Source organism: Mus musculus, chromosome 4 (genome assembly GCF_000001635.26).
Source record: "Mus musculus strain C57BL/6J chromosome 4, GRCm38.p6 C57BL/6J".
In the NCBI taxonomy this organism is placed as follows: Eukaryota; Metazoa; Chordata; class Mammalia; order Rodentia; family Muridae; genus Mus; species Mus musculus.
This window is the reverse complement of record NC_000070.6, coordinates 124049775-124070337: the sequence shown is the minus strand read 5'-3', so window position 1 is coordinate 124070337 and position 20563 is coordinate 124049775. Positions and strand designations below refer to the sequence as shown.

At 44.4% G+C, this 20563-nt stretch overlaps 1 long non-coding RNA gene across 1 annotated transcript; it reads right to left on the bottom strand.

Moving 5' to 3' along the window:
- Positions 1-237: 237 nt before the first annotated feature.
- On the bottom strand, positions 238-16380 carry Gm40241. Its single transcript, XR_868103.3, has 4 exons — positions 16271-16380; positions 15804-15940; positions 5672-5749; positions 238-522 (listed from the first exon to the last, which is right to left on the bottom strand). It is a non-coding gene; the product is annotated as a predicted gene, 40241 (long non-coding RNA).
- Positions 16381-20563: the final 4183 nt, after the last annotated feature.

The window sequence follows — 20563 nt, the reverse complement described above, 5'->3', positions numbered from 1 at the left end:
GGGAGACTTATCACAAGAATGCCTTACATACTTGGGTGTTTTAATTGAAACTATGTGGCAACCTTAGTTTTGGAATAGACTGAACTGTCTTTGGTCATTCTTTTTGGCAGCAATATGTCATCCCCACATCGGTCCCCTTTACTATGCAAATCGGTTTACATTTATACAGGCCAATGCAGCACCAGACAGAGCCAGATTCCAATCTAGATGGCTCTTGGATAAAGAAGTGTGATTAAGCTCTAACCAGGTATATCTAACCAAAGATCATTTCATATTATAACACAGTGTGTTTCTGGTACCGCAAAAGTGTCTCGTCCACCCCAAATGCATGCTATCATTCACTGTGCTATATAATCTTAACTGGCCTTCTCCCTTGCATACATAGAGATGGCTGAATAGAAGTCCCCCTCCACCAGTCACGACTTACTGTTGGCCTTCAATGTTGCTTGGCAGAGGTCCCCTTGTGTTGCCTGCAGAGTTTGCCACTGTTCATGTTTGTCGCCTGGCTTTGCATTCTGAATGCTAAGAAGAGAGAGAGACGTTTCTCCCTTATTGTGGCTTGCCTGACCTGATCATGGCCTGGTGATTGATTTTGAAATTTTATTTTCTCGTTTTGTTTTGTTGAGTGTCTGAGAGTTGAGTTGCCCAGGGAACAGCTCACTTGTTTGGTCTTTGATGCTATTTGGAAAAAGAGGTTGGGAATGGGAGTGAACCAAGCCTTTTTGTCTCTTTATTTGAAGTACTGGTTGATTTTGTCTACATTTCTTATCGTGAGTTTGGCCCAATCCACTTGAGTAGAGACAAGCACAACTTTTAGGTTTCATCAGCTTCTACAGCATAGGTAGGCCTTTCTAGATGACATACTTGGCTCTGAAAAATTGCTTTTATGTGAGCAGTAATTTGTCCCTTGTTTGACCCTTGGGTTAATTGGAATGTGTGTGTCTCACATAGGAATCTGAGCCTGAATGTGAATGTTGCCCCTTCCACCCACCCACTTTCTTTATGAATACCCACAGGGGTGTTTTGCTTTTTCTATCATGCTATAAACTTGCACACAAACATCTGTCAATATATTAGGTCAATTGAACAATGGTTCCAAGTGAGAACCTGAGCCAGTCACATTCCTTTCTATAGTCTTTTTTTTTTTTTAATCGAGGATAGGTAGTTGTCACTTGTGTGACCTACCTTCAGGGGCGTTCTGAGATCCCAGTAAATGAGTTAGTCCCATCTTGTGCTGTGTGAGTTGTTGACTGCTGAAGTCCATTCACTTGTTTGTTTTTTCTAATAGCATATGATAGTTTACCACATTCATTTTGCACTAATTTTCTTATACAACCAAAACAAATGTGACAGACTATTATTCCCATTTTACAGATGAGAATAATTGTAACCATTTATGAATGGTTATTCATTTATCAATGGTTACACATTTATGACTATAACCAAAATGAATGTAACCATTCATTTCAGAAAATTTTCTTTTGCAACAAGTACTAGTGCAGAATATTTAAAAATATATTGCGGGCTGGAGAGATGGCTCAGCGGTTAAGAGCGCTGACTGCTCTTCCAGAGGTCCTGAGTTCAATTCCCAGCAACCACATGGTGTCTCACAACCATCTGTTATGGTATCTGATGCCCTCTTCTGGTGTGTCTGAAGACAGCAACAGTGTGCTCATATACATAAAAAAATGAATAAATAAATCTTTAAAAGGTAAAAAAAAAAAAAAAAAACAGTATCTTGTCTTATGGAGTAGCTTTTGAATCCACGTTTTAAAAAATTAGTCCCCTCATATTTGTGCTACTGTTGCTGGCGAATCATTATTACAGTTCACAGTGTTGGAGCAAACAGACTCACAGTCTGGATGAGTTTGGTGCTTGCTTTTCTCTTCCAGTAATATATGTTTAACACCTTCTAGCATCATGAATGCTCTACAATAGGGGTACAGCTTCCAACTAAATACCAGCTAGATCTCTCCTTGTACTATGCCATAAGTGTGTGGTGTCTTCAGCAATAGAGTCTTACTGTCAAGTTGTGAAGGGTAATCAGAAGCCTTGGCAAGAGCCTGTAGTGTTCCTGGATCCTAGTAGAGACTTTTGGCTCATGACTCAAAAACATGTAACCTAGTCCTAGTCCTGGAGGTCTTATTGGGTAGCACATAATGTCTAGTTAGGACAGCGCCTTCCCTGTTCTTTGGTAACTCCCTTTAAAGTCTTGTTATATATGAATGTATTTTAGGAACCTTCTACAGTGGTAGATTTTCATGTAGCTTTTTCAAATGGGCTTTAGTATTCTTAATTACAAAGACTTGAAAGGGAAAAAAATGAGGACTAACACATCTCTGACTTGTGTGCTGCCATTATCCATTCCTATACCCGTGACAGATGTCACTAATCAATAAGACATCACTAATCCATGAGGCACTCTTTCCTCACCAGCCTCAATCTTTCTCCACATAGCTCTGCCAATAGCCAGGGTTCTTACATCAGAGATGACACAGAAGAGAAAACCTGTCTGACGTGCTGTATAAATCTCTTCTGAGGTCCAGAAAGGCCCAACTACCTGTGATACTGAAAATAACAATATATTTGTACACTAACAGTGTCTGGATTTCATATGTTTGTATGACAAAGCCCTCAGATCAAAAGCAACGTAGGGGAGGAAAGGGTTTATTGCAGCAGAAATCACAGAGGAACACTGCTTGCTGGCTTGCTCACAGACTCATGCTTAGCTAGCACAGCTCAGCATTCACTCTCCTGGGAATGATACCGCTCACAGTGGGCTAGACCCTCCTACAGTTAGTAATAAAACAATCCCCCACAGACAGGCTCCCAAGTCTATCTGATCTTGGAAACCTTTCCATTGAGACTCCTTTATTGAGTGACTGCAGGCTGTGTCAAGATGACATTTATAACTAACTCTGACAAACAGCCTGGAAAAGGCACCTGGTTGTGGTCAGATGAACAGATTCTAGTCGAAGAATCTACTGAAGCTGTGACCTAAGAGAAAGACTAAAGTTCTGTGCACGAGCACACCATTCCTGTGGGCCCTGAAAACAATTAATGCCAGCTGTTTCATTCCATAAATGATAACTGTATGCCTATAGAGTATCAAACACCTCTGCCAGGGGACTAAGGAAACCAGAGAGACACTTATCACAGATGCAACTATTTGTCCTAAAGGAGGTATAGAGGGCAGCTGCTCTGACTTCTGAGGTTCCAAAGCTAATGTTCCACTAATAACAGTAAAAAGCACAAGACATTATCACAGGACTCATAAATTCTGCCCACTTTCCAAGCCTGAAGACACAGTGAGACTAATGGGAGCTCTGACCTGGGACATCTCCAAGGCTCCAGGGGAAATGACAAATGTCACTTCCAAGCACCACCTCTCCAGACCCACTCTCCAGGTTTAGTAATTCCCAGTTCCTCTTCTTTGCTACCTAACGGCCTGTAGACCTTGGGTTCCTCACTGGTTACCTTACCCAAAAATCTCACAGCCACAGCATCTGTAAACGGTCACACAAGCAAACCTACACAAATGCCTGCAACATACCACACCCTGGGGTGCCCATCCTGCCCTTACCCTTACTCACATGCCCCATGTCCCAGCTCAGAGCATCCCACCCTAACTATACCACAGATTCTGGAAATCCTCTGTCAAAAAGAGATACCCATGCCCCACTCCAGGCCAAAGAGATCTGGGGAGGGAGACCAGGGAGTCGTTTAAGAAATCAACTCCTCCTTGCCGGGCGTGGTGGCACACGCCTTTAATCCCAGCACTCGGGAGGCAGAGGCAGGCAGATTTCTGAGTTCGAGGCCAGCCTGGTCTACAAAGTGAGTTCCAGGATAGCCAGGGCTATACAGAGAAACCCTGTCTCAAAACAAAAAACAAAAAACAAACAAACAAACAAAAAACAAACAAAACAAAACAAATCAACTCCTCCACTCTTGCCCCTGGCTATTTATGGTGTTTTGTTTTTTGTTTTTTGTTTTTATCTATGAGACCCAAAGTGATGGCTTAGTCAGCTGTAAAACTGTTGCCTTGCAAACATGAGAGCCTGAGTTTGACTGTTATAATAAAAGCTGACCATAGACAGGTAGAGCCCTGGGGCTAACTGGTCAACCAGCCAAGCCCGCTGAAACTTAGCAAGTGTCAGGCCAGTGAGAGACACTGTCACTAAAGAAAATAATGATGGGCAGCACCTGAGGATGCACACCCTAGGATAGTCTTATGCATACACATGTACACACGTGTACTTACACATGCACACACACACACACACACACACACACACACACAGAAAACATCTATTGAGCCACATCCATATTTTCTCCATTTCAACTGTGTTTTTAGTTTCTCTCTGGTCCAACCCTCAGAGAGCCTCAAGGAGCCCTTACCTCTTCTTTTTTTTAACTCAGCCCAAAGTTTTTTCCAGGTCACGCTCAGACACATTGGGGAGCTTACTGGCCATGGAAGAGGAGGACTACAAAGAGGCTATCCCTCAAACTTGATAGCCACTGTTGTGGTTTGATAAAGAATGGCCCTCATAGACCTGAGTGTCTAAATGCTTGGCTCATAGAGAGTGGCACTATCAGTGGGTGTAGCCTTAAAGGAGGAAATGTGTCACTGTGAGACTGAGCTTTGAGGGTTTCATGTGCTCATATGCCTAATGTCTCCTTCTGCTTCCTGTAGATCAAGATGTAGAACTCTCAGCTCCTTCTCCAGCATCATGTCTGTCTGCATGCTGCCATGCTTCTCACCATGGTGATAATGGATAAAAGCTCTGAAACTATAAGCCAGCCCAAATTAAATGTTTACCTTTATAAGCGTTGCCAGAGTCGTGATATCTCTTCACAGCTATAGAAACCCTAAGACAACAACCCTATCACTATGTGAGGGAGGGGATATGGGGCAGGGTGGAGGGTTGGTATGTGGGTCCATGAGTGGGAGTGAAGTAAAAGGGCACAAAGGCGTGTGTATGTTCATGTGCCCTGGGTGTGCTGTTTCTATTCATGTGTGATGTGTGGCTTGCCTGTGTGTGTGGATTTAAGTTCCAGAGTATATTTATGTCAGCCATATACTGGATGTGTGTGGACCTGTGTGTACAAGTAAACAGGCTCGTGTGTATATGATATGTGGTATACATGGTGTTTGGATGCCTGTATACATTTATCCAGAGTTTACAGTGCATGTGTGTTGAATCCAGGGGTTTTCCTCTGCATGCTACAGTCCTCTGATCTAGGGTAGGTCTGCTATTTGAGCCTGGGTATAGCATGGAACATGGAACATATCTCCTTTGGAGAAATGCTCTGTGTGTGTGTGTGTGTGTGTGTGTGTGTGTGTGTGTGTGTGTGTGTGTGTGTCCGATGGGGGGTGATGGGAATGAGCGATGAGACACATAAAGAGCCTCACACTGACCTGGTATGAGAGAGAAGAGCCCTTTCTTGGCTAAGCCTGTCAGATCTGCACAAAGAACCACAGCAAAAGAATGAGCTATTTGGAAAGAGTCCAGGTACAAATGGACTATCATCTAGTCCCAAGAAGAATGATGCTGCTATGAGTCAGACCCAGAGATGTGGAGGGTCAGGGTAGAGGTTCAGGAGGCAGGGAGACATTCACAGGCACAGCCTTCGGGAAGTGTGACACACAGACCTGGATTTTAATCCTTACCTCTGATCTTTTTCTAGGTGTGTAGATTCAGGACATTGGTTTTCTTCACTATATCACCTTTCTTATCTGCATAATGGTCTATTAAAAAATACAAAGCAATACATGAGAGGTCTTTAAGATTTATTTTTATTTTACACGTATGGGTGTTTTGCCTGCATATATGACTGTGTACTATGTGCATGCAATGCCATCAGAGGCCAGAAGAGCATATCAGGTTCCCTAGAACTGGAGTTACAGAGAGCTGCCAGTTACCATATAGATGCTGAGAATCAAACTCAGATCCTCTCGGAGAACAACCAGTGTTCTCAACCAGTGAGTCATCTGGCCAGCCCTACAAAAGGTGCCTGTATACAGTAAGCAGCAGGAGTGCTCAGCACTCCTAGGTGTAGCTGTTGCCCTCCCCTACCCCAGGCCTCACCTTTACTGGCATCTCAGAAACCTCAGACAGAAGACTCAACCAGGGGACCTGGACGCTCAAGCCACCACCTTGACAGACTTGATGCCTTAGCTCTGGGATGCATGCCCCACAGGAGGTACTCAGTGTTCCCTTGCTCCCTATTAAACCTGTGCCTGCCTGGTAGGACAACCTGGTGTGTGTGTGTGTGTGTGTGTGTGTGTGTGTGTGTGTGTGTGTGTGTGTGTGTGTGTGTGTGTGTGTATAACATACATGCATGAGTGGCAGGTGTTTGTGTGTATGTATGTCTACGGGCGGCTGCCTACACTGAGGCTGTATCCAGAGCCAAATCCTAGAGCACACTTGTTTGCTCCTGTACTCATTCACAGATTATGAACCTCCCAGGAACTGTCCTAGGAGCTGGGAAAGATGGTGGTAACTGTGACACAAGCTGCAGGTGACAGCTGCTTCAATATCACATGCCAGTTCTACAAATATACTAATAGTTTTGGTTAAGATACTATTGTTTCAGGATTTTCTAACCTCTGAATTATTTACATCTTCAGAGATGACCAGAAAGCTTTATGCTACTATCAAGATGTCTAATTGGCTCAAGGAGCAGCTCATTAGGGCTCCATCTGTCCACGTTCATCCCTGCTATTGGTAAAACTCCCAGACATGTATGCTTGACTGGTTGGTTGGTCATTGCTTGCTTTTCCCTTTAGTTGGTTGATTTCAGAGTTTTAGGTAATTTATACTCCTGCCAAGCTCATCTGGTTTCTGCTGTGCCTCTATGGAGCCCTAATTGCATCTCCTTAGAATGGGGCCAGGAATACATTAGGCAAACAAGAGGTGAATATGGTAACAGGTCGTGGGGGGAAGGAGTTCTCCACTTTCCTTCTGCAACCTGGGAGTCCCTCTGCTCTACTCCAAGGGAAGGGCTTGAGGTGCCACCCCTCCTCAGAGAGTTGAGTTTAACTTTCACTCTCCTGGAAGAATCAAAATCCACCACCACCACCCCACCTTTTACCCACCCCTGAGCTAGAACCTAAGATAATACAGAAAAGACTTTGGTGCTCATGACCCGTGTTCATCTTAATAAAATCCTTATAGTCATTCTCAAAACATAAAATTGTTTTCTGGTTTGTGTTTTTGAGACAAAGTCTTACAACATGGCTCTGGGTGGCTTGGTATTCAAGCTATGGCCCAGACTGGCCTCAAAATTGTAGCAATCCTCCTGCTTCAGTCTCCCAAGTCCTGAGATTACACGTATGCATAACTACACCTGGCCCGTTCAATCATTTTGATCTAATGGTTTACCTAAAGAGTATAGTAATCAAAAAAATTCCTGACAATAAAGGAATTTATGTGTGAGAACATGTGTGATTTCAAATAGGAATACAGGTTAGGGCTGTGAGCTTTGCCACATGAGCAGCCATGTAATGCCTGAAGGCTTTCTGATGTCCATTCACTCCTGGTTATGAGTCCACCAATCCACCCAGCAGTTCAACTGCTCTTGTTTCAGTTCCTTTGTGGGCAACCAGGTGTCTCCAGGGAAGGCAGCTATTACTCAGAATATCTCAGTTTCCCTATACCATACTAGCTCAGGCTTCTTCACAAGGCAGATGTTGGATCCAAGAGAAAGAGTGGAAGCCCCCAAGGCTCAGAATTGGCATGTCTTGATTTCCAGAATGTTCTATTGGGCAGAGTAAGCCATCAGCACAGCCTTCACTCAAGAGATAAGGAAAACAACCTCCAACTCTCTCTCTCTCTTTTTTAATATAAAGAATTTTATTGTGTTTTAATTGTGTGCCTATGTGCACATGAGTAAGTACTCCTAGAGGCCAGAAGACAGTGTTCTATTCCCTGGAGCTAGTTGTGAACAGCCCAATATGGTGCTGGGAGCCAAACTCAGGTCTCTGCAAGAGTAGTCCGTCCTCTTAACCACTGAACCATCTCTCTAGCCCCAATAGCCTTCTCTTTTTTGATGAAAGGTCTCACAAACTCACATCAGTGCTGCAAAGAGGCATGGGCATAAGCAGAGCTGGAAAATCCTACTGCCAATCAATGGCATGGGTCATCAGGAAAATAAAAGGGATTAACGGCATTTGAAGTCAGTGTAGGAAAGGAGGTTCTTTCTGTAGGTGCTCGGGAAAGATTTCTCTGAAAAGATAGTATTTAAGGTAAGATCTAAGTGGTAAGAAAAGCCAGCTTTACTCCAAAGATTAGATAGATTGGGGGGGGGTGCAAAAACCTGTGAAGGATAAAAAGAAATTCTCCACTGTGTTGAGGGCTCCAAAATTAGTGGACTGACCTGCAGCACATGCAGAGAAGGGAGGAATGCTGGGAGATTACAGAGAAGTACAAGCAATGCTGTTGATTGATCTAATAGGTCAGGGGAAGATGCTTGGATTTTGCTTATTTGTTATCTGTTTGTTTGGAGACAAGGTCTCACTATGTAGACCAGGTTGGGCTCAAATTCACAGAGAGGGAGCCTGCCTCTGCCTCTGCCTCTGCGCCTCTGCCTCTCTGCCTCTCTGCCTCTCTGCCTCTCTGCCTCTCTGCCTCTCTGCCTCTGCCTCTGCCTCTGCCTCTCTCTCTCTGCCTCTGCCTCTGCCTCTCTCTCTGCCTCTCTCTCTGCCTCTCTCTGCCTCTCTGCATAGGGACTAGAGTTTGAAGGACCAGAACCCACCAAAAGCCATATATGTGTGGTGGCCTTTGGTGATTTTAGTATTCACCATCCCAGAGCAAGCTGGCAAGTCAGACTAGCTGATATGCCACAATTTCAGTTCAATTAAGAGACTATGCTCAGGGAATAAATTAAAGAAAAATCAAAGAGGACTGGACTGAAGTCAGCCTTGAGCCTGTACACACATATATACACACATGTGTACTTCCACATTTGCAAATTCATACACACATACACACACACACACACACACACACACACATACACACACACACACACACACACACTACCTATACACATGAGAGGAAAAGAAAAAGTAATTTTAAAGAGATCTCTCTGGCTGTTGAGGAGAGAAGAGACCAAAGTGGAGTAGTAGCAGTGTGACCATACAAAAGACTTGTGCAGTATCCAGATGAGAAATGAGCAACACAGAGGCTCAAGAGGTGGGAGAGATGTGGGAGGGAGGAAGATGGGAGGGAGATGGGAAGGAGGTGGAAAGGAGGTGGGAAAGAGGTGGGAGAGAGGTAGGAGAAGGAGGGAACTGGAAGACATCTTTGAATCAGAGCCTGTAGGAGTTACTAATAGATTTGAAGATGGAGAAGCCTCGAGGAAGTGAAGATGTCTCCAACATTTTCAACTCTCTAAGAATGAGTGTCATGGTCTGAGTGTCTGTGTTCCCTCAGTATTCTCGCATGCAAATGCAAGCTCCCATGGAGATGGTATGGGGAGAGGGCCTCCTGAGAGTGATTAGGGAGAAGCCTCATAGAATTCGTTTATTACATAAGAAATCAAGAGTTTGTCCCTTTGGCCATGTGAGAAAACATCCATCTGGAAACAAACAAACAAACAAACCCTTACTAGACTGCAAATCTGGTGCCTTGATCTTGGGGCTTCCTGGCCTCCAGAACTGAGAGGGACCCTGCTGGTGTCTAGGTAGGGGAACGAACCTCGAAGAGATAAGACTGGAAGCTCCTTCAGGTTGACTTTATCGTGAGTTCCAGTCCAATCAAGGACACATAGTGAGTTCCTGTACCCAAACAACAAAACAAAAAATCTTTAAAAATATAACCAAAAATTGATTTTTTTCTTTTTAAAGAGGTAGAGGGAGGCAGCTGTCTGAGTCTGGAGTTCTGCCCTAGGACTCTGCAGAAGACAGGCGGGCATCTTAGTACAAGACCAGATGAACCAACCAACAGAGAATGGATGGAGAAGAGAAGCAGACTGAAGTATGAGAGATTATGCTAATGTTCATAAGTAGATTAGGGGAAGGAGAAAGGAGAAACGGAAATGGTGAAGGAGAGAGAGGTGTTAGAAGGCATTTGAAGTGCTTCCAGACAAGATGCCCGCCCTCCCGTGCTTAGGCTTCAGCCCTAAGGTTCTGAGTACAAGCAACACTTTTCCAGCCACCGTGCAAGAAGCAGGACGTGTGGTCCCAGGAACAATCCATGATCTAAGATTCTGAGATTTCAACAAAGGGAGTGGGGGAGTGGGGACTGAAACATAACCTGGAAGTCTGGGGGAGCTGGAGAGTCAGAGGGGATGTTCCAGAGGCCAAGAGAGCATGGAGAGAGGGACAGGAGAGGAGAGGAGAAGAGGAGAAGAGGGACAGGGAGGGGGTGCTGCAGTGGAGACTTCAGAGCGCTGCACTGGCGTACGAAGAAATAAATACCCCTTCGGATGGAGAAGATCACCAGGAAACCAGGCAGAACAGAGCTCAGGGCCCAAGACTGGGAACACAACCCATGGAGTCTTTTATAGAGAAGTCAAGAGGGAACCCATTGCCTTGGTACTGGTGATGAGTTATACCTAGGCCTAAAAGTTGCTTTGGGGTCTGCCATGAAAAAGTTCAAAAGTGCTCATGATATCTCATTCCAAGTAACCATGAACAAAAAAAAAAAAAAAAAAAAAAAGTCCTGCGCTTCCTGTGCTGTTTAGATACATAAATGAAATCTAGCAGCTATGAGTGATACTCAGCACCATTATGTAGCATTGAGGCAGAAACTAACACGTGTTAAAATACCATAATGGGAGGGGAGGGTAAGTCAATCGGTAGAAACAGACCTATGGACAGCAGCATTAGCAGGTAAAACAGTGGTGTGGCTATTGTAAATATATCCTTGGTTTTTCAATAAGGCAGAGAAAAACATGGCCACGAGAGGAAAGAAAACAAAATACATGAAAAACACAAGTGAGACCAATACAGCATATGAACGGGAAATATGTAGATTAGGATTAAAAGTATTTGACTCAACAGAAAATGGGGGGGGGGGAATCAAGACTGTGAAAATATAGAAATAAGCCAGGCATGGTGGCACACACCTTTAATCCCAGCACTCAGGAGGCAGAAGCAGGCAGATCTCTGAATTTGAGGCTAGCCTAGTCTACAGAGTGAGTTCTAGGACAGCCAGAGTGACATAAGAGAGATAATCATCCCTGGGGGGTGGGGGAAGGGAGGGAGAGAGAGGGGAAAGAAGGGAGAGTAGGGTAGGCAGGAAGGCAGGCAAAAAAGAAGGAAGGGAGGAAGGGAGGGAGGGAGGGAGGGAGGGAGGGAGGGAGGGAGGGAGGGAGGGAGGGAAGGAAGAAGGAATCCCTAAGAGAAAAAGGGCAGAAAGTCTGTCAATGACTTCTGGCCAGGACAGAGGAAAAGACATAAATAAAAAAGAAATACACAATTTTTCTGAATTTGGTGACTACTAAACTTACCAATGTATGTAGTTCAGTAAGTTTAAAGGATAGCTGGGCATGATAGCTCAGCCCTTTAATGCAGCCCTCAGAGGTAGGAGGAGCTCTGTGAGTTTGAGGCCAGCCTGTTTTTTTGTTTTTTTGTTTTTTTTTTAATAGAGTTTTATTCTACCTTTAATCCAGTACCGGGTCAGTGGAACTAGTCAAATTTCTTTTTTTTTTAAAAGATTTATTTATTTATTATATGTAAGTACACTGTAGCTGTCCTCAAACACTCCAGAAGAAGGCATCAGATTTAGTTACAGATGGTTGTGAGCCACCATGTGGTTGCTGGGATTTGAACTCGGGACCTTCGGAAGAGCAGTTGGCGCTCTTAACCACTGAGCCATCTCGCCAGCCCGAGGCCAGCCTGTTTTACACACTGAGTTTCAGAACTACATAAACCCTGTCTCGATAAAGTCAAATAAACCCAAGGGTTAAACAAACAAACTAACTGATTAATTAATTAATTAATTAATTTAATTAAAAATAAAATAAAATTAACAGCTCCAAAGTATAGCACAATAAAAATCCTGAAACTCACAATAAAAAGGAAATCTTAAAGGCAGCCTGGCACCTTACACACAGAAAAACAAAACTGAAAAATGAGGAAAAATTTTATGAGGAGCTGGGTGGGCCCCAGGAAAACAGGCAGCAGTATGTTATTACAGGAGAAAGATGGGGGGGGGGGTGTCAACAAGGAATTCTTTACCAGGAAAGGCACTGTTCAGATCTACAGGTGAAATAGTCTTTTAAACGAAAGTAGAGACAGCATTACCAGCAGACATGGACTCCGAAGTTTCTCAGGCAGCAAGAACCGTTCAGATGGCAATCGGGTCAGCCCAAGAGCAAAAGGGCAGAAGCCATAAATGTAGAAAGCCTCCCTCATTTTGCATCTCTTTAGAAGACAAGCTATGGTTTACGCTTTTTAAAAATGATCGTGTGTGTTTATATGTACAAGTCAATTTGGGCAAAGCAATAACAAAGACATGGAAGAAATGCAGAGGCGGCACTCTAGAGCAGCCGAGAGTATCACGTGAGCATCACGTGACACAGATTGCTAGACCATGATTTGAAGACTGACTTCCTAAACCAAATATGCACCTTTAAGGCCCAGGTTAATGACAATAAAACAGAGAACAGATGACCATGGTTGTTTACCAAAGTCCTGTCTGCTAAGGGCTTGTCTCCAGCACGCAGTGTTATTGGCAGGTAGTGGAACCATTGTGAACTGGAGCGTGGTCCAAGGGAGTTAGGTCTGTGAAGGGAACGTGGGACCCCACTCACCCCTCAGCCTCCTCTCTCTATCTGTTCCCTGCCCACCATGAGTGGAGCAGCTTCATTCCATAGCACACTTCCCCCACAAACCCAAAAGCGGCGAGACCACCCAGTTATGAACTGTAGTCTCCAAAACTGCAAGCCAAAATATATTATCCCTCCCCTCTGTGTTTTACGACAGTGTTGGAGAACCGACTAACACGTAAGTCAATGTGGAAGACAACATAAAATCAGTTTTAGTTTGGTTTGTGTGTGGTTTTTTTGAGACAGGGTTTCTCTGTGTAGCCCTGTCTGTCCTGAAACTCGATCTATAGACCAGGCTGGCCTCAAACTCAGAGATCTGCCTGCCTCTGCCTTCCAAGTGCTAGGATTAGAGGTATGTGCCACCACTGCCTGGCATAAAAATCAGTTTTTAAAATCATTTAGCAAAAAAGGAAGATAATATGAACAATAGAAAATGAACAGCAAGTCGGTAAATGTAAACATAATGATAATTTTGTAAAATGTAAAAATCTACACAGCCAAATTTAAATTTTTAAATCATTCATTTGGAGTGTGTGTGTGTGTGTGTGTGTGTGTGTGTGTGTGTGTGTGTGTGTGTGTGTGTGTGTGTAAATGTCTGCCTTGTGTGGACTAGGATGCTGTGCATAGCACATGCACGTGGAGGTCAGAGGACAATCTGTGAGAGTCCGTTATTCTCCCCAGGATTGAACCCCAGTTGTCAGGTTTGGTAGCAGATGACTAAATCATCTCAGCAGACCCCACATGGCCTAATTTTAAAAAGCAACTGGATATATTTGGTACCTACAACAAACCCACTTTAAATATAAGGACAAATAGGTTTAAAACAAGAGAATATAAAAGCTACCCCATGGTAGTGCTAATGAAACTAAAAGGTTACATTGGTAACAAACAGATCTTTTTTTTTTTTTTTTTTTTTTTTTTGGTAAAAGTGCTCACACTTACAGACATTACATTTAACAACAAAAGAACGCAGACTTTCAAGTTCACGTGAAACATACACCAAGGTCATTTAAGTCTTCCTGTATACTAAAGATAATTAAAACCACATAAAATATGCTTGTTGGTCATAGTAGATTTAAACAAGAAATAGAAAACAGAAAGATACCTTTATCCCAAAATTATGAAATATTGGAAATTAAATAACACACTTCTAAATAACCTAGAGATCTATCATTACATGAATCTGATATTCTGTATTTTACAAAAATTAAAACCCAGTACCTTAAAATGTGTGAAATGTAGTTAAATCAATGCTTAAAGCAAAGACTTAGCAGGAAAAATCCATATTAGAAAAGCAGAGCCAGGCAGTGGTGGTGCACGCCTTTAATCCCAGCACTCAGGAGGCAGAGGCAGGTGGATTTCTGAGTTCCAGGCCAGCCTGGTCTACAAAGTGAGTTCCAGGACAGCTGGGGCTATATAGAGAAACCCTGTCTCGAAAAAAAAAAACAAAAAACAAAAAACAAAAAGAAAAAAGAAAAAAAAGAAAAGAAAAAAAAAAAGCACAGCAGAGAGTTCTACCTTACCCACTGTGATAGTGCAAATGAGAACCATCCCTATAAGCTTGGGCATGTGAAGACACGATCCCTACCTGGTGGTGGTGTTTGGAGAAGTTTAGGGGAGCTGTCTGGCTGAGGAAGCATCTCTCTCTCTCTCTCTCTCTCTCTCTCTCTCTCTCTCTCTCTCTCTCTGTGTGTGTGTGTCTCTCTCTGTCTGTGTCTCTGTCTCTCTCTCTGTCTCTCTCTCTCTGTCTCTCTCTCTCTCCATGGCTGCATCACTTCAAACCCTACATCCGTGAAAGAAAAGCATGGTATGAATAACATAAGCTCATAAGCTTCATAACCTACATGAGACAAACAGCCTGAGAGGTTCTAGATGGCAAGGCTTACTCAAGAAGAAATATACATGAAACTAAACATCTCTGTGCAAAGAAAAGCCATCAGTCTCAGATACATCACCATGAATTCCAACAAGCATTAAGGGAAAAGGTAACTCTCCACACACACACACACACACACACACACACACACACACACACACATACACACACACATTTTAAATGCAAAAGAATATACAACCCAATCATTATAGAGCATACCTTAATACCAAAACCAGAGGAGCAAATCATAGACAGACAACTTGCAGGTAAAGGTCCCTAGACACAGGGGCCGAGTGACCCAGGTTTCATCCCCCAAATCCACATAAAGGTAAGAAGAGAGAGCTGACCTCTGCATGTGTACAGCGGCACTCCCACCCCACATACACATCACAAGTGCACGACACTAACAATACTATTTAAAAGGAAAAAAAGAAATTATAGAAAGAGGAAATAACCCCACTGGAGACAGACACCTCTCCTGAGCACAGGTACAGACATCTTTAACAAGCAAGGGAGCCATCGATAAGGTGGAATTTTGCTCAAGAGTGGGAGTGATAACAGATGTCAGCACTGATTTAGTAACTTGGAGCTTCAGTGTTCCTACCTTTGGTCTCAGACCTTCCCTGCCCTATAGCCTGTATCTCAGTGAGGGCTGCTGTTGCTGGGAGAAACACCAGGACCAAAAGCAGCTTAGGGAGGAAAGGGATTTGTTTGACTTCCACATTCTGATCATAGCTGTTAAACCTGAGGGGGGAATCCATTTCAACAACTGTCTGATTTAAACAAGCTGTATTTAGAAGTGCACAAAGTACTGACTGACTAGAGGACTGCCTACCCCTAAGTTGGGGTTTCAGAGAGTAGACCCTCACTGGCTTTTGAGGTCCCTTTTATGGGGAAAGGTTAGAAGGTGATAGAAGACAGCTGTTGAGATCACAGACTGTTAGCATCTGGACAGAAGAGTGGATGGAGGATTCAGGGCTCAAGGCTACCTGTGGGGCAGATAAGCATCCTGTGGAAGAGAAGTCATTACCGGTGTTTCAGGAGTTTAGCAAGGCAAAGGGGTGGGGCTACATCATGGGGTTGTAAGTTTAACATAGGTTGAAACCAATAGTTTGCAAGATACATTTAGACTTAGGAAACAGCTACTTACTCTTGTAAGGTATGGAGATTAATAACAATGTAGCTCCTTAACAACAATGTGGCTCTTGCTTTGGTTTAACAAAGTCTTCTACCATGAAGGGAAGTCAGGTCAAGGACTCAAGTAGGGCAGGAACCTGGAGGCAGGAGCTGATGCAAAGACAATGGAGGAACTGGCTTAGTGGCTTGCTCAGCCTGCTTTCTTATACAAATCAGAAACACAGAGCCCATGTCTGAAGACCACCCACATCAATCATTAACTTTGAAACTATCCCACAGATTTGCCCACAGACCAATCTTTGGGTAGTCTGATAGGGGCATTTTCTCAACTGAGGTTCCCTCTTGCCAAATGACTTTAGTTTGTCTCAAGTTGACAAGGAGAAGGAGGAGGAAGAGGAGGATGAGGAAGAGAAGGAAGAGGAAGAGAAGGAGGAGAAGGAAAAAAAGAAGAAAGCAAAGCAACAAGGACATGCTACTTACTAATTTCAGATAGTTGGCCCCTTACGTAGCTCATACTCGCCACAATTCACCATCTCAGGCACACCATATCCCAAGACTGTGACAGTCTTAGTTAGGATTTCTATTGCTATGATGTAACATCATGACTAAAATAATTAGGGGAGAAAAGGAGTTGTTTGGATTACATAACACAGTCTGAAGGGGTGGGGGTGGGGGTGGAGTGGGGGAAGCCAGATAGAAACTCAAGCAGGGCAGGATCCTGGAGGCAGGAGCTGATGCAGAGGCCATGGAAGAGTGCTGCTTACTGGCTGGTTCTCCATGGCTTGCTCAGCCTGCTTTCTTATAGAAACCAGGACCACCAGCCTATAGACGGCACCATCCATAGTGGGCTGGGCTCTCCCCCATCCATCACTAATTAACAAAATGCCTTCCAGGCTTGCCTTCAGTCCAGTCTTATAGAGGCATTTCCTCAACTGAGGCTCCTTCCTCTCCAACTACTCTTATCTTATGTTAAACAGACATAAAACTAGCCAGCACACTAACAGGGAGGAGTAGTCAGTACCTCCCTCCAAGTTAGATATAGGTACTTCCCCTCAACATCTGAGATAGAAATGTGAAGCTAGATTAGAACAAACACTCAAGGGATACAAGAACTTTGAGCTGGAGCCTCCCAGAAGCTACAGATGAAGTGATGCATTGTGGTTAAAGTTACATACCTCTTGAGGTCCAGTGAGTCCCAACTGTGTGGGCAATCACTCCAGTTCTGGTGATAGACACCATATGCCTTAATTAGGGTTTTACTGCTGTGAACAGACACCATGACCAAGGCAACTCTTATAAGGGCAACATTTAATTGGGGCTGGCTTACAGGTTCAGAGCTCCTGTTCATTATCATCAAGGCATGGCAGCATCCAGGCAGGAATGGTGCAGGAGGAACTGAAGGCTGCTAGAAGAATGGCCCCCACATAGTTAAGAGGAATGTCTCGTTGCCCACACCCACATTTCCGCCAACAAGACTACATCTACTCCAACAAGGCCACATCTTCTAATAGTGGCACTTCCTGGGCCAAGCATATTCAAACAGCCACACCATAGTTGGTGATAAAACCATAGGGAAGAAAGATGAATAGAGCAAGCCAAAGCAGGGCCTCCTGGCTTCTCAGTTCTTCTGCAATGGACAGGGTTGGAAGTGAATGAGTTATAGGGAAAAGCCTGTGGCAGCCAGACAGAAGCAGCAGCAGAATAGGCAAGGAAGAATACCAACCAGTTGTTCCTGTCTGGCACCCATGTTCATGTCTGGCAGGGTTGGTAGGACAGAAAGAGATTTGCAGCTCAGCCCTGCTCTGAGAATGTCTTGGCTAGGCTGAGAAGGAGCCCTGGAGTGCAGACAGGCCATTTACAGAGTCCTCTACCCAAGAGAAAACAGCCTGGGCAAGATAGCTCACAGTATTCAGTGGTTGGTTGGTACAGGCCAGGAGAATAAGGCCCTAGCTAGCTGTCACCCAGCTCCAAAGCTACACAGCTCCCAGGCTGTCAGCCAACCGCACCCCTCACAGCAGGTTCTTGAAGTGAAGTGACCCACTTCTGTTACCCATGAGGTTGATTTCGTTCCAAAGAAGTCTTCTCTTCAGAGGATTTATTAAAAGGACTGGCAGGGGAATTAAAGAGGCAAAGGAATGATGAGTGAATGAATAAACAAGAAGGAACGGGGAGAGACGGTGAAGGCGGGGTCATCAGAATGGAGATGAGAGCCAGGACGCTGCTCGTTGCTTCCATTTCTTGTGACATTGTTTAGATTTATCAATTTTAGTTGATTAAAGTGAGTTGACTCCTTTTGTTTATTATTATTATTATTATTGTTTTATTATTATTTATTGTTTTATTATTATTATATTGTTATTATTATTATATTGTTATTATTACAGTGTTTGATGAGGAATGCAGGGTGGGGATATTTCCCTGCAGCTGACTATACAGTTTTTTCTTTCTTTCTTTTCTTTTTTCTTGTTTGGTTTTTGAGACAGGGTTTCTCTGTATAGCCCTGGCTGTCCTGGAACTCACTTTGTAGACCAAGCTAGCCTCAAACTCAGAAATCCACTTGCCTCTGCCTCCTGAGTGCTGGGATTAAAGGCGTGTGCCACCATGCCTGGCGACTGTACAGTCTTAAGGCACCAGTCTAGCTCAATTCAGCCTTGGTCAGTACCCAGGCCCCCTCTTGGTCTGAGGGACAGTGACTGACACCAGAAAGTATCTCTGACCCAACATAGCTCATGACTCTCAAGCAGCCCATAATCTCACAAGTCCCCAGGAAGCATGTTGTTGGTCACGAGCCAAAAAAATAAAGCAGGAGCAGCAGATTCCCCACAGACAACAAACTCAAGAAACTGCAGCCCTGAAGTTGAAATGCAAAGTTGAGCAAACAGGCACTGCCATGAGGAAGGTGGCCGTCTGCTCTGGGAGGACATGGTCTAGGTCCCCTATGAATTCCTAGCAACTGGCTAGTGCACACAAATGTCCACCAAATGCATTCATTCATGAGCCCAAAAGAAGGCAACCTCTCCCCACTTCAGTAAGGACTTTAGGGAGACAAAAAAGAGGCCACACAGACACATACAGCCAGGAAGGAGCAAGGCATTAAAATAGGTGAATGCTGAACTTGGAGCCACTCCAAAGCCAGGAGCTGGGTGGAAAGAAATCCTAGAGGCTTCTGGGTAGCAGAGGAAGGTTACCACAAAACAAGAAACTCCAACAACATGAGAGAAGTCAGGGAGTGAGCCCACAGTGAGGGTGGAGTCAGGAAGACACTTTTCTCATATGCCAGAGGCCTCTTACCCACTAAGCCAAAGGGAAGAATGTCAGGTCAGGACAGAGTGACACGTTATCCTCCCAACGATGCCTCCCAAGGCAGGCTGAGAGAAGTCACAATATAGAAGGCACATGATAAGAAGAGGAGTCAGGATCAGAGCCCCAAACAAACCAAGGTGCAAGGGAAGAAAGAGGCTGTCGGGGCCTTCCTTCCTGAGAAGGAAGGCAACCAAAAGGAAAGGACTCAGGGCTACAGAGATGGATCAGTTGCTGGTCAAAGGCTTGACACACAAGTGTGAGATTCTGACTCAACTTCTAGTGTGAGACCCCGACTTAGAGCGTTTCTCCCTGGAAGATAAAGCCCCTAGATGTTCCCCAAGCTTGTTTTTTCTGATCTCTAAAAATACAGCCAGAAAGAAGCTCTTTGTTCTCTATAGCCAGCAAAGAGCCTTTTTGTTTCTGTGCCTTACAACCAGAGATGCGATAATTATAGGAAGACCTACAAGGACATGGAGATAGACACCAGAGAGATGGCTGCAGCTCACTCACCCCACTCTCGCCAGAAAGGAGCTGTAGCCAACTTTCCTCCCAACTCCTCCCAATTCCTCAGCTAGCTGTTAAAAGCCCCCTACTGTTACCACTCGGGGTTGAACTCCCCTGCCCTGCATGGCAGAGGACTTGGTCCTCAGCTAGCTGATAATAAAACCTCTTGCAGTTTGAGTTTGCATCAGGTGTGGTTTTCTCTCGGGTCATTGGGGTGCTGGCCAGCTCATCCGGGGACTTGAGCGGAGGCCCAGCTTCGGGGGTCTCACACCAGCAACCATGTAAAAGCCAGACACTGTAGAAACTGTCTGAAGCCCCTGCCTGGGGTTTGGGGGCTTGTCAGAGACAGGTAGATTCTTGAAGTTCATTGGCCAGCCGTGTAGACAAATCCCTGTGTTCCCAAGGTCTAGTTGCCTCAAGATGAGTGAATTCTCACATGCGCTAGCTTTTGTTGTGCAAACCTTTATCCTTAATTGAAAACTATTGGTTGGATAAAGATGCCTGCAGTCTATAGCTGGGTAGGCAGGGCTTCAGTTCTGAGCCTTGGGGTCTGAGGCAGAAACCACGAGAAGAGAGAGAAGGAGAAGGAAGAAGTTGAAATGGGTTAGTTGAAATCATGAGTGAGCTCATGGCCATGAGGGCTGCTGGCCTGGTGGAGTAGGAGTGGCCCGGGCAGAATGTGGCAAGTCATATCTCAGGTTTACTGACAGGGTAGTAGACAGAATAGCAGAGGGGGGTGATCTCTGCACAGCTCTGGTGCTTCTAAGGCTTATTACAAATATAAAGGTTTTATGTTTCCTATTTGGGAACTAAATGATCAAGGTTGGGTAGAAACTCCCAATTAATATTTACTGCAACAACCCTATCCCCACCCCACCCCTACCCCCCAAAAATGAGGAAAGATGAGCTGGTTAGTTTTTTGAGTTTGGTTGTATTTTTTTTTCCAACTTGACACCAACTAGGAAC